The 14,405-nt window shown below is 36.2% G+C and overlaps 1 protein-coding gene and 1 long non-coding RNA gene across 2 annotated transcripts in view; one reads left to right on the top strand and one right to left on the bottom strand.

Moving 5' to 3' along the window:
- The window catches only part of MAGI2 (membrane associated guanylate kinase, WW and PDZ domain containing 2), a 1,516,313-nt gene that overhangs the window by 1,411,187 nt on the left and 90,721 nt on the right, over positions 1 to 14,405 (bottom strand). The window lies entirely within an intron of this gene.
- Positions 1,617 to 14,405, top strand: part of LOC111552478 — an 85,015-nt gene continuing 72,226 nt past the window's right edge. The window contains exon 1 of the long non-coding RNA XR_002734642.2: positions 1,617 to 2,095. This is a non-coding gene — a long non-coding RNA (uncharacterized LOC111552478). The remainder of the gene's footprint in view (positions 2,096 to 14,405) is intronic.

Below are 14,405 nucleotides of genomic sequence, written 5' to 3'. Positions count from 1 at the left end.
TAACTACTACAGATGAATTATTATAGTATGTCAGATGTATCAATCTAGGTTGAAGTAGATTTTTTTTAATTAAAATGATTAAAACATCAAATGTAGCTCTGGTATTGTAAAGATGTACAAAATTATTACAATTCATGGAATATTTCCAAATTTTAAAAGCACTTCAATGTGAAAGATGAACACTTTCTAAAATACATGGATCAGTTTGTGCTGTGCAGAATTCACATAAGCCAAAGCATTTATCAATTGACATGCACCTTAAATCTTTCTTCCACAGCTTCAATATTTTAAAGTGTCAGGCATTGTGGTGAGTGATTAAAAATGTCCGCTATTTCACTGTTTCAGTGATTCAAACTTGCATGGTCATGGGGCACAGACCTACAAGTAGATCAAAATTATTAATTTATTTATTCAAATCAAAATCACGGTAATTTGCCATACTTTGTTTTTATTGAAATGTGGTCCTTTTTTAGGAATGTTGTATACTTTTCCTGCAGCACTAGAGGGTAGAGATAACACCACATAGAAATGAATAATGGGAAGAATGCACCTATTGGTAAAGAATAAATGAAGCATTGTTATCTTTAGAGCAAAAAAAGAAAAACCACATTAAGCAACACTTCATGATTATAGGACTACTAAAAATAAACCTTCAGATTTTCATAAACTCCTCACAAAGCTCAGAACGTCAATTATGCAAAGTTAGACATGGATGACTCGGAGAATGCACAAACAGCTTTGTCTCATTTGGGGAAATCTTAACCGAGAGGAAATTTTGGAAATGGTGGTCAACCAAGCAGAGATCACGTTGAAAACATTCTCTCTATTGGTAGAGTGCCAAAGACAGCTTTCTAAAAGTCCTGGGTTTCCTGAAAATGTTTCAGACTGGTCAGAGTTTAGTAGGAAGGTCTCTTAGAGGTCAGGCAGCTCAGGATTCCAGGCAGTTCTGAAATTTGTTAAACAAGGAGAAGCCAAGACTCTGCTGAAGCAGAAGCACGAGGGAGAAGGTGCAGTTTGCAATCTGGCTGTCAGCCCCACTCACACTGGGATCTCTGTTCCCATAGTGTATTATTACCGGAGGACTAACCTGGCCACCATATAATGTCAGGTAGAATTTAAGGAAACATTATTCACAAAGAAGGTATAGTAACCATTGGTCTCAGATCCAAGAGAACCTTATCCCAACAGAGGAGGTTAAGAGTACAACTAACATGTTTAGATTCAAGGAAAATTCAGCTTAGATGAGCCAGTTCACAAAGTATAAGCTATACCAGGAGTGCCTCATGCTAGCTGAGTTTTATACTTTTGAGAGTCTAAAATTGGGAGCAGAGTCTTGCAAATTGTATAATAATGCCAATTAAGTAATTTTCCTAAGCCCTTCCAGTATGCCAGGATTAGTATTTAGTATGCCAAGTGCCTCTACATACTTTAACTTATTTCATCCTCCCATCCACCCTAAGAGGTAGATTCTCTTGTCTCTATGTTAAAGTTGAGGAAATGTATACTTGGAGACCTGAAATGTGTTCCTCAGGAAAGGAGTTGCAAAAATAGCAGGAGGCTGATTTAGCTCACAGGGGTTGGACTATGACTTGCAAGAGTTTAGGGGGCAACAAACATAGTGGTCCTGGAAATGTCTTCTACCAACCACCCCCCAGCTGCCTAGGACCTCCAGGTGTGGATGCAGCTTGGAATCAAGGGAGCACTTCTAGCCCCTCTTCTTCTCAGTCCTGGCAGGGTGGTTTCCCAACACCCTCAACACATTCATGATGAATGAGAGGACCTGCACTGTCTGTGACCACTTTCTCTTCAGCCAAGGAGGAAGCCTTGCTGTCTCTGGCTGTGACATCTTCTTGCAGATCCCTTAATCAACAACTCCCAGAGCCTCCAGACCCAAGATGCACTTTGGAACCCCAGGACAATCCTGAACTGGCACCCGCCCTGGTGTGTGCCCTTTGCTGCTGCTACTTTGGAATCATCTCCTAAGCTATGGCCACCACTTCTTCAAGGCAGTGATATTTCTCTCAGGCCTGCTGTCTGGAGCGCTGGTGATCTTCCTGCTCTTTCATAAGTGCTGCAGATACAGCTGAGACTGGAGGTGAGCACGGGTATCACACTGGGCATTGGACTCTTCTGCAGCCTGGTCACAATGTTGATTTGCAGTGTTGGGCTCTTCTTAATTGGTCTCCTTCTAGGTCTGAACCTGGATACTGGGACTCTGCTGAGCACTGAGTCCATTTACCAACCACTTTCACTGGGTGCTGGCAGGAGGTGATGGTGGGGCTGGAACTGCTGGGAGCCCTGCTCATGCTTCAGTGGTCACATCCATTCATAGTTCTGGGCATAGCCCTGCTGGGTGCTATGGTGCTGGTGGCTTGTGCTGACTTCTTCCTGGAGGGGCTGGCAATGGGCAGTTGACTGGGAAAACGCTGGCAGGGACTTGCCTCCTTTCTGCTGGGATAGCTAGATTTTATTGGACTCCTGGCCAGCCTTGGGGGCTTCTAGGGCCCTGGCCCAGTGGAAGCTCATGGCTAAGGAACATGGAGGCCATGCTAACGTGATCTTGAGCTACCAGCAAAGGGGTGTCCAACTCCTTTGGATTTATCAGTAAGAGGCCAAGTAGCACCAGACCACCTCTGGGGTGGGGCTTTGTGAAAGTAGCTACAGGTGTCAGCTCCCTGCCAACACCAAGAGCCCTGCTGTCGGTCTGGCTGCAAGTTATCTCCAGAGTCTTTGACAGCAGCACCTGGGACCAGTCCCTGAGGCCACAGTCCCCCACACTGACCTGGACCTGGGTTCTGAGTGTAGTTCCACTGTTCCCCTCACAACACCCTGTGGTTCTATGCAGACCTAAGCCTAAACTTCCAATTTTGCCTCCACCCATAGTTACAGCCTGAGAATACTAGGTGGGCCGGGCTTGAGCCCATAGGACCCACACACAAACTTACCTACTTCTTGGACTTGGGGATAGGGTCTGTGCTTCAACCCAGACCAGCCCTGTAGGGATATGTTTCAGGACAGATAGAGAGGAATTTTGTGAGGAAGGGAAGTGTGAGTACCTACCTCTGTCCAATAAGAGAGGTGCCCTGGTCCCCAAAGAAACTCCCTCCAAGTTCCTTTCAAATTTCCTCTAAATCAAGTATGGCATTTACCCAAAAAGCCTTTTAAGTGCCACCTCAGTATGCCGCACAATGGCAATATTAGAGGGTTTGTTTTTGTAGGAGCTACAGAAAATCAGGGTGCCTTAAAGGCATTTGATAGCTTACTCATGGGGAGAAGGGCACAGAGGAGGTCCAGGATACCCCAACTCCTAAGTTGCTCATTAGTGAGTAGTTGGGTTTCTGGTTGACTTTTTCTCCTGGACCCAATAGGTGTAAGGCCCCTTCTCCTACCTCTGTTGGGATCCCTATCTTTCATGGTGCTTCCCCTTCTCTCCTTCTCTACCTGAGCAGTACCACAAGGCATTGGCCCACATGCCACAGTCTTGCCCTTTTACCCAAAGCAGCCTGGCCTTCAGGGCTGCATGGGAGAAAAGTGCCTTCCCTACCTCTCACTGTGGGTGATATTCATTTCCTCTTTAATCAGAACTTTGTTCCTGCCACTAACCCATTCAGACTCTTCCCCCTCTCACCCTCCTGCCCAAGATCTGTCCTCTGGTTCCCCAGACAGCATAAAGGAAGACATATTCTTCCCCTGGGGAGCAAGGTTATGATGGGAGAGAGGAAAAACATGGGAGCATGTGAATAAAATGGCACTGAATACTGAAACAAACAAACAAAAAACAAACAAAAACAAAACAGGAGGGGAGAGAGTAGGAAAATTAAGGAAAAATCACTAAGGTGTTAGAACTTTCTCTGCTGATCTCTGTGGCCTTGTAGCTACTAGTTTTATGGTTTCCTTCACTTTCTAGTGGTGTTGGAGGTATACATTTTAAATTATAACTACATTTAAAGAAGTAAGTTCATTGCAACTGATCAGGACACAGTCAGAACCCACAGTCAACTCAATGGAGAGATGTTACTTGAAAGGCAACCCAGATAGTTCTACGGGGCCTTTCACACAATGTGTTTGCCACTGCCATGACTTTTTGTTTTTTTGGTTTTTTTTTTTTTTTTTTTTTTTTTGGTTTTTTATCCCTAAATCAGATAGACAGATAGAAGATAGAATGAATTCTACCTATTTTTATCAATCTCTGTCTATTGCTTTAAATACAACAACCACTGTGCTTATCAAAACCCCCTTATTCTTTGTGAACTAATTAGCTATACTGACGAAAGACAATTGTCAGATATACAAATGTTTTAAGATGGAATCAAAACTTCCTATTTTGAAAGAAACAATTAACATATTTAAGAGATTAATATTTTCTGCCTTTTGTAGGTAAAACGATGTCTTTATATATAATCATGCCATATAGAAGCATATTAACGTGTCATTTTAAAATTAAATTCTTTGTAGCAGATATTACAGACAATATCTAGGAAATAACCAGAAATAAAAATGCCCATACATACATTTACAACATCCATCTTGCTTAAAGGATATAATTTTGTTTTGTCTATTGTACTTTGACAATAGTATTCATATGAAGTGTATAATAATATGTGAAATAGGTTATGTGAAAATAGATTAATTCATAAAGCATAATTGTTTAGAGTATTTAAGAATTTAAAATATCACATGCATTATAGAGACAGAACTTCAAACAATCATTAGAATTATTTTCTATTTAGTTCTTATTCTGGAATTGCTAATAAATAACATGCTATGTTACAAATCTCTCAGCCTCCACAATAATCTACATCAGCAGTCAGTATTAATAAGAATAGTGGACATGCACCTATATTCAGTAAGTCACGGCTTCTGCAGTGTTTACACTCCGTAATTTAAACATTAAGGGAGAAAAACAAAAGTATTTAGAAATGAAAAGCAAACAAAGTATCCAAATGTTTCCTATTTACAGCATTAATTTTTAGAAAAGACATGTTGATCTTGATCTTAGAATGTTCTCAGTTTCCAAAGCCTTGATATTTTATTGACCTTCAAAAAAGAAAATAAATACAAACACCAGTCAAGATTAAGTGATACTATCTTAAACACTTTCTGATGAGAGAAACTGAGTATAATACTGGCATTCACAGAAAAAGAAAAAAAAAAACCACAATCAAAGTAGATCTTTATTTCTAGAATAAAAGAAATAGATTGGGTCACTGTGTTTAAATAAACCATGTTATAACCCACAGCATGACTGAATATAGGACTAAATACTAGATACATCACTGTGGGATTTTGTCATGGGGTCTTACTCTATTAAAGAGATTACTCTTTGTATCAATGAGTAATACTCATTCCTCAGGTCCAAAATTAAGAAGAAGAAAGTCTAGCAAATTTCAATTTTGCCTGTCAGTCCTCTCAAAAGCAGAAAAGGAGAAGAAATTTCTATGTTTAAATCTGCAGTTCTGTCTGTAACCCTCATGTTTAAATCTAGAGATGATTACAACGGGTATTATAAATGATGCCCAAGGTCACTTTACTAATTTTGTGGATTCCTTCAGTATTGGAAATCTGACAGTCAGACTTGTTTAACTGTTCAAACAGTACAGAATAGCCAGAAGCTGTGATTTCTTCAGATTAGTAAAGAATAACGCAAAGGACTGGAAAGTCAAAAAACAGCTAAAGAAAGAGTCAAATTGCCAACACTGTACCTCATCAGGCTTGTTGACAATGTATCCTGGGAGACATGACTTTATCTTCAAAGTGACACCATGTGAGTTTTGCTCACTGAACCAGGCATCTTATGCAGGGCTCACAGCAGAGTAAGTTGCCAACTCAGAAAGGGCATACATGCTGACTGCAATTATGCTGACCCTCAGATAGTTGTTTGCCTATCAAGGAAACTATTTGTTCCATCAGAAAATAAAAATAAGCAAATAAAAGTAAGTACCATCACTTTAATGTCCTCTCTTAAGGTTGCCCTGCTTTATTTTTAACTTGAGATATAAAAAAGTCAAGCAAGCCCTCAGCCTTTTAGTGAATTGCTAAGGAAGTTAGATACAGAAACTAAGAGAAGCTGGAAAAGATCTATGGCATTAATCACATCACGTCCTTCTATCTCTGTTCAAAAGGGGCATAAGTAATCTATTTTGACCTAAAACAATCTTTAAGAAATGGAACCCCATCACTTCCCACAAGCCTAAAATAGGAATCAAGTGTATATACCTACCATTGCCATTTGCTGGCTTAGAAATACTGCATATGCCATCTAACTTCTTTGAATTTTATTTTTTAATTACAAAAAAATCCTTGTCTCCTATGTTTATGTAACACAACTAAGCATGACCATGTGCACAAAAATACTTGCAAGTCATAAAAATGCAAATAACATTATTAAGCTGGATCTCTTATTTAATTACTATTTATTTATTTCAAATTGAGTGCATTCTGTTTTGTTCAGGACCTTGATTTGTAGGACAATAAATAGGTCAGCCTTGAGACCTTATTTAAGTATTTGAAATCAACATACTAATATTTAAAAGAAACGCATTATTAATGAGCTATTAGGTCCCTACATTTAAAAAACAACCACCTTTCTCTATGAAAATATCCTCTGCTGTTGTAGTTATAGTGACTTTCCCCTTTTTTCCCCCACCTAACACCAACACTTCCCCCGCCCCTGCACACACACACAGGTGAGAAAAAAGAAGTGCAATGTGCATTTGATTAAATAAGGAATATTTTAATGTTGTATAAATACAAACAAATGGAATTTTTCTGAATTCTGTTTTTACCCAAGTCAACTCATCTTTCAACATCAGTTTTATGATAATTTCAGAATATTCTCTGGTTGCTCCAAAGCATTCTAATTTGTGCTAGGTAACATAAAGGCCTATAGCACTCTTGCACAAGGGAGCAAGAGGGCTATGCCTCTCGAGGTAACTAGATGCAATATATATGGTAGTCTATGGATAAAAGGTTCTGAAAATGGAATGAAAAGTCTTATTACAGACAGATAGCCTGAAGAGGAAATAGAGACACAATCACAGAAAATGACTCAATCTAGAAAACTTAGCTTTCTCTATGGTCTGAGGATCTCCTTACCCACCCAGAGATATCAGGGTAGTAGTTGAGAGGAAGGGGGAAGCACTGGCAGAAGGATCCCACAACACCTGCATCCTCCTAGTGAAACTTGGAAGCATAGCCTGGGGAAACACCTTTCGCTCCCTCAGGAACCAACAGCAAGAATAAGGAAAAGCCTCAGTGTCACTAGATAAACCAACCAGACCACAGTAATACCACAAAGACTCTGCAATTTGAAGCACAGTCCACAAAAGTAGGTCAAAACACATGTGCAAGACTTAGAGAGGCTGACTTTGAGCTAAAATTTAAAAATCCAGAGTTTGCTAACATAATAGACAGAATGTCAAGAATACAGTCAGAAATCACACACACCAAGAACCTAAAATTTCACACCTTGAATGAAAAGACAATCAATTGGTGCCAATACTGATGTCAATTAGTTGTTCAAAATATCTAATGAGGATTTTAAAGCAACATAAAAATGCTTCAAGAATTAACTATGAATCTCTTGAAACAAATGAAAACATTAAAAAATCTGCAAGAAAATTGCACATAAAAATAGTGGAAAATATTAAACTAAAAAATACAATAACAGAACTATAAAAACTCCTTAGGTGAACTTAATAATAGAATGGAGATAAAAGAGAATAGAATTAGGAAATATGAAACAGAATAACAGAATTCATCCAAAACTGAACAATAGAGAGGAAATAAACTGGGAGAAAAATAGAGCCTCAGAAACTTGTGAAACAACAAATGATCCAACTTTCATATCATCAGAGTCTCAGAAGGACAGAAGAGGAAGTGAGGCTGAATAAGTATTTTAAAAAATAATGCCTGAAAATTCTCCAAACTTGATGAAAGACAAAAACCTTCAGATACAAAAAACTGGGTAAATCCCAAATAGGATAAACTTAAAGAATCTATTCCAAGAAAACATTGCTAAATATTTGAAAATTAAAGACAAACAAAAACCTGAAATCAGTCAGAGAAAAATAACACATTATAGGAAGGGGGAGCCAATTCAAATGACAGTAGAGACCTAAAGGAAATATTCAAGCGGGAGACACACACACACAAAACAACATAACTAACAACCACAAATTTTATATCCAATTAAACTATTTCTCAGGAAAGAAGGGCAAATAAAAACAATCTTAGACGAAGGAAAACTAAAATAATTTGTTGCTAGCTGCCCTACCCTTAACCCTTTTCCTGTTTAGAAAAAAAGAAAAGTGCAGCTCACTGCCAGTGCTCATTTAATTTTATATAAACATGCTCTTTGAGGCTGAAGCAAATCTGACTGATTTTCAAAGTGTAAATAAAATATAAAAAACTGTTCTTGGAGTTATTTCCAAACAGAACTAACATCAGAATTCTCTGAATCATCAGAATTATCCATTTCAAAAAAATTAAATTCATCAAATAAATATTCAGCCAACAACTGCTCAAGAACAATGTTAACATCACGAAAGGTATGCTACATTTTCTAGGATTTAACATTTTCAACAATCAAGAATTACTATGTTTTCTAAGTGTAAATACCACCACTAAAAACAGAATGTTATAAACAGAATGATGTCTTTTGTTTCCAAAGTCAACATACTAGAACAACACAAAAATAATAATAAAAGTAAGGTATTTCATGGCAAGGTTATCTTGGGGTAAACACTGCAGCTGCGAGTTCCACTGACAACTATTCTTGGGACAAACAAAAAAGCGGTTAAAGATTGGCTAAAGAAGTTTCTTCAAATAGAAAGGAAATAATAAATGAAAGAAAACTGGAACATCAAAAAGGAAGAAGGAACAACAGAAGAAGTTGTAATATAGGTATATATAATATATCAAATTTTCTCATGAATTTATAAATTATACTTGATTACTGAAACAAAAATTATAATACTATATGACTCTGAAGACAACAATATTTAAAAGTGGGGTAGAAAAAGGAACCTAAGTGGAAGTGAAGTTTCCACACTTTACTGGAAATAGTAAAATACCAGCAGACTGTTATAACAATAAGTCACATATGTATATTGTAACACCCAGAGCAGCCACCCAAAAACTATGCAAAGAAATCAACTCAAAAATGCTATAAAGAGATTGAGATTACATCCTTAAAATTGTTCAAGTAGCCAAAAGAAGGCAAGAGAAAAGAAACAGAGGAATTAGTACGAGGAAAGAAGAAGCAAACAAAAACAAATAGAAAACAAGAAAAAGGTGGTAGATTTAAATGTTAACATATTATTAGTTATGTTAAATATAAATACAAAATAAAAAATGAGGATTGGTAGGGTGGGTAGACAAACAAAAATCAACCATATGCTGCTTACAAGAAACTAATTTCAAATTGAACAACATAGGTAGATGAAAGTAAAAAGATGGAAAAAAGATAAATCATGCACACTTTAATTTTAAAAATCAGGAATGACTAATTAATATCCAGTGAAGTGACTTCAGAGAAAAGATAATTACTAGATGCAAAGACGGTCACTGCATAATAATTAAAGTACTTTTCTACTAGGAAAACTTAATGATCTTAAATGTGTATGCATCACACAACAGACCTTGAAAACATGTAATAGAAACTGATACAGCTCAAAAGAGAAATAGGTAAGTTCATAGCATTAGGTGGGAACTTCAATACTGATACAGGAGTGCTGGGAAGGGAAGAGTTGGTCCCTTTAAATGATATGGAAGGAGAGAAGAGAAGTGCTGGGTAGAGGAGGACTTGATCCCTGGCTAGGACTCTACCCCTACTGACATAGGTGAGGAGAGGCACTTCTGCCTTCATGCCCAAATGTTGTATTTTCCAAGGCTACCCTGGCATGCCACACCCCCATCCTGGGCCTATAAAAACCCAAGACCCTAGCAAGGCAGAGACACAAGCAGCTGCAGGTCATGAGGAACATATCCATAGAGGAAGACACAAGTGGCTGGTCATGGAGAGAGAGAATACTCTATCTAACAACAGCAGAATCTGCTTTTCTTCACATTCCCATAAAACATTCACAAGAGAGATCATATTATGGGTTATAAAACAAACTTCAATGAATTTTTAAAAAAACGAAAATAATATAGGATATATTCTTTTAACATATGTAATCAAACTAGAATTCAAAAACAGAAGAACAAAGGAAAATCTCTAAATATATGGAGATAAACAATATACCTCTAAATAATCCATGGATCAAAGAGGAAGTTTCAAAGGAAGTAATATAAATGAAAACAAAAATATAACATATAAAAATATATGGGAAGCAGCTTAGGCAGTGATGAGAGAAGTTTATAGCATCAAATGCTTACAGTTTGCAGAAATGAGGAAAAGTCTCAAGTCAATAGCAACATTTCTAGGAAAAAACCTGGCAAAATAAATCCAAAGCAAGTAGAAAGAAGGAAATAGTAAAGATGAGAGCAGAAATCAATGAAGTTAAAATAGGAAAACAATAGGAAAAATCAATAAAACACATAGCTTTTTAAAAGAAATCAATAAAATTGACAATATTTTCACAACACTGACAAAAATAATAGGCAGTACCACTATAGATGCTGTATACATTAACCAGATAGTAAGGAAATGCTATGAGAAATGTTATGTTAACAAATTCAGCAACTTAGAAGAAATGAACCAATTCTTCAAAAACTGCAAACTACCAAACTCAACCAAAAGGAAATAGACAATCTGAAAACCCTCATCAAAAAAAATGAATTTATAATTTTAGAACTTTCTAAAAAGAAATCTTCAGGCTCTCTAAACATGTGTATACCATGTTTTTATAAATTTTTGATCATAAAAAAGGAAATATGACCATATTTATGAATGCAGATAAAGCCTTTGATGAAATCCAATGGTCACTGGATAAAAACTCTCAATCAATTAGGATTAGAGGGGAATTGGGAATAGAGGGGAAATATCTTGACTTGCTTAAACACAGACATGTAAACCTAAAACGAGCATACATACTTAGTGATGAAAGACTGAATGTTTTCTCCCTGATAACGGACACAAGTCAAAGGTATCGGTTCTCACTACTCTTATTCATTATAGTAATGAAGCTGTGGTAATAAGGCAAGCAAAATAAACAAAAGGCATAGAGATTAGACAGGAAGAAATAAACTATCTCTAGATAGAGGTGACATATTATCTATGTATAAAATCCCAACTAACATACATAAAGACTTCAAGAACTGGTAAGTGAGTTCAGCAAGTTTCAAGGGTACAAGGTCGAAATGTAAAAATCAATCACATTTCTATATACTAACAATAAATACTGAAACTAAATTTAAAACAGTACAATTTTCAATCACTTCAAATAAAATGAAATTCTTAGGTACACACTTTTAAAAATGTATCCTGAAAGCTTCACAATGCTGATCAAATAAATATACGCTGATCATAATGCTGATCTTCCAATACATGAACAGAGTATGTCTCTGTACTTAAATCATTCTTTGATTTAAGAGAGAGACACACACTGCTCATGTATTGGAAGACTCAACATAGTAAGAATGTACATTCTCCCAAAATTACTATCAAATTCCACCAAGGTTTTCATAGATATATAAAAAAAAATCTATTCTAAAGTTTATATGGAAAGGCATAGTCCCAAAATAGCTAAAATGATTTTCAAAATTAATAAAGTGGGACACCTGGTTAAAAATCAACTCAAGATGCATTAAAGACTTAAATTTAAAACCTGACACTATAAAACTACTAGAAGGAAGCAGGGGAAGTTTTCCTTGACATAAGACTAGTAATGATATTCTGAACATGACTCCAAAAATACTGGCACAAAACTGAAAATAAATAATAAAAAAAAAAACAGAATTATATCAAACTAAAAAGCTTCTGCATAGCTCAGGAAAGAATCAACAGAGTGAAGAGACAACCTATGGACTGGGAGAAAATATTTGCAAACCATACATCTGATAAAGGGTGAATATCCAAAATATATAAGGAACTCGAACAATTCAAAATATCATATTTACCCCACAAATGTGTACAAATATTATATATCCATAAAAATTAAAAATTAAAAAATAGGCATATCACCTGAACAGACATTCAAAAGAAGACATACAAATTGCAAACAGGTATATAAAAAATGTTTAACATTTCTAATCCTCAGACAAATGTAAATTAGAACCATATTGCCTTACACCGATAGAATGTCTATTATTAAAAAGAAAAAAGATAAGTGTTGGTGAGGACATGAAGAAAAGGAAACCCTTGCATACTGTTGATAGGAATGTAAATTAGACAGCCATTATAAAAAACAGTGCAGAGGTTTCTCAAAAAAATAAAAGTAGAACAACCATATGATCCAGTAAACCCACTATAGGTTATGTATCCAAAGGAAATGTAATCAGTACATCAAAGAGATATGAAGACTATGGTTAATAACTATGTATGTATTACATTTTTAAAATTGGTAAGACTAGAATTTAATGTCTCACCAGAAAACAATAAGCATGTGAAGTAACACATATGTTAATTAGCTCAAATGAGTCATTACACCAATGTGTGCATATTGCAAAACATGATGTTGTACACTATACATATATAAGAATTTTATTTTTACATACAAAATAAATAAATACACAAATAATTTTAAAAACAACATGAGAGGAATCACATTACTTAATATTAAAGTTTGCTATATAGCTAGAGTAGCTTAGACTGAGGGTCTTGGGTAGAGATGGACATGTAGATCAATAGAACAGAATAAAGAATCTTAAATTAGATCCCACACAAACATGTTCAACTGATTTTTGACAATAGTGCAAAAGCAATTCAGTGGAGGAAAAATAACCCTTAAATAAATGGTGCTGAAGGAACTGGCAAAAAAAAAATTGATGTAAACTTTATATTTTTTATAAAAATTAACTCAGAATAGATCATAAATATATATGTAAAATATAGAACAAAAACACTTTTAGGAGAAAATTCTTGGGCAAAGAATTCTTAGAATTGACAACAGTTGCAAAATTCATAAAAAATTAATTAGACCTCATCAAAATTAAAAAAAAAAAAAAAAAAACTTTTGCTCTGTTAAATCCCATGTGAAAAGAATGAAAGTCAAGCTAGAAATTTGGAGAAAATATTTGCAAACCACGTATCTAACAAAGGAGTAGAAAAAAAAAAAAAAAAAAAACCTCTCAAAATACAACATTGGGAAACAATCTAATTAGAAACTGCAAAAGACATGAACATTCATTTCACCAAAAAGGAAATACAGATGGCAAATAAGCACATAAAAAATGTTCAACATTATTAGCTATCAGAGATATGGAAATTAAAACCACAATGAGCTATCACTATATACCTTTCAGAATAGCTAAATTTTAAAATGGTGACAATATCAAAGGGTGGAGAGAATGTGGAGAAACAGGATCAATTGAACATTGCTGAAGGGATGCAAATGGTACAGCTAGTTTGGCAGTGTGTTATAAAACTAAACATGAAATTGCCATACAATCTTGCACTCGCACTCTTGAACATTTATTCCCGAAGAATAATAATTTATGTTCACACAAAATCCTGTAAATGAATATTCATAGCAGCTTTATTTGTAATATCTCCAAACTGATATCAGCCCATATGTCCTTCAACAGGTGGATGGTTAAACAAACTGACAGTAGGTATATACAATATGATACTACTCAGGAACAAAATGCAATAAGCTATTTTTTAAAAGTAACAAAATCGGCCTGGGTCAGTGGCTCATGCCTGTAATCCTAGCACTTTGGGGTGTTGAGGTCGGCGGATCACTTGAGGTCAGGAGTTCAAAACCAGCGTGGCTAATATGATGAAACCCCGTCTCTATTAAAAATACAAAAAAATTAGCCAGGCATGGTGGCAGGTGCCTGTAATCCCAGCTACTCAGGAGGCTGAGGCAGGAGAATCACTTGAATCTGGGTGGCAGAGGTTGTGGTGAGCCAAGATTGGGCCACTGCGCTCCAGTCTGGGTGATGGGTGACAGAGTGAGACTCCGTCTCAAAAAAAAAAAAAAAAAAAAGTCATAAAACGTCGGTCCGGGGCTCAGGCCTTAATCTCAGCACTTTGGGAAGCTGAGGCAGTAGGATCACTTAAGCCCAGGGGTTGGAGATCAGCTTGGGCAACATGGTGAAACCCCGTTTCTACTACAAATACAATCAGCTGTGCATGGTAGTGGCGCGAGCCTGTGGTCCCAGCTACTCCGGAGGCTGAGATGGGAGGATCGCTTGAGCCCAGGAAGTTGAGGTGGCAGTGAGCCATTGCACTGCAGCCTGGGCAATGGGAGTAAGATCCTGTCTCAAAAAAAAAAAAAAAAAAAAAAAAAAAAAAAAAA

This window comes from Piliocolobus tephrosceles, chromosome 8 (genome assembly GCF_002776525.5).
Source record: "Piliocolobus tephrosceles isolate RC106 chromosome 8, ASM277652v3, whole genome shotgun sequence".
In the NCBI taxonomy this organism is placed as follows: Eukaryota; Metazoa; Chordata; class Mammalia; order Primates; family Cercopithecidae; genus Piliocolobus; species Piliocolobus tephrosceles.
This window is presented reverse-complemented; position numbering and strand designations above follow the sequence as displayed.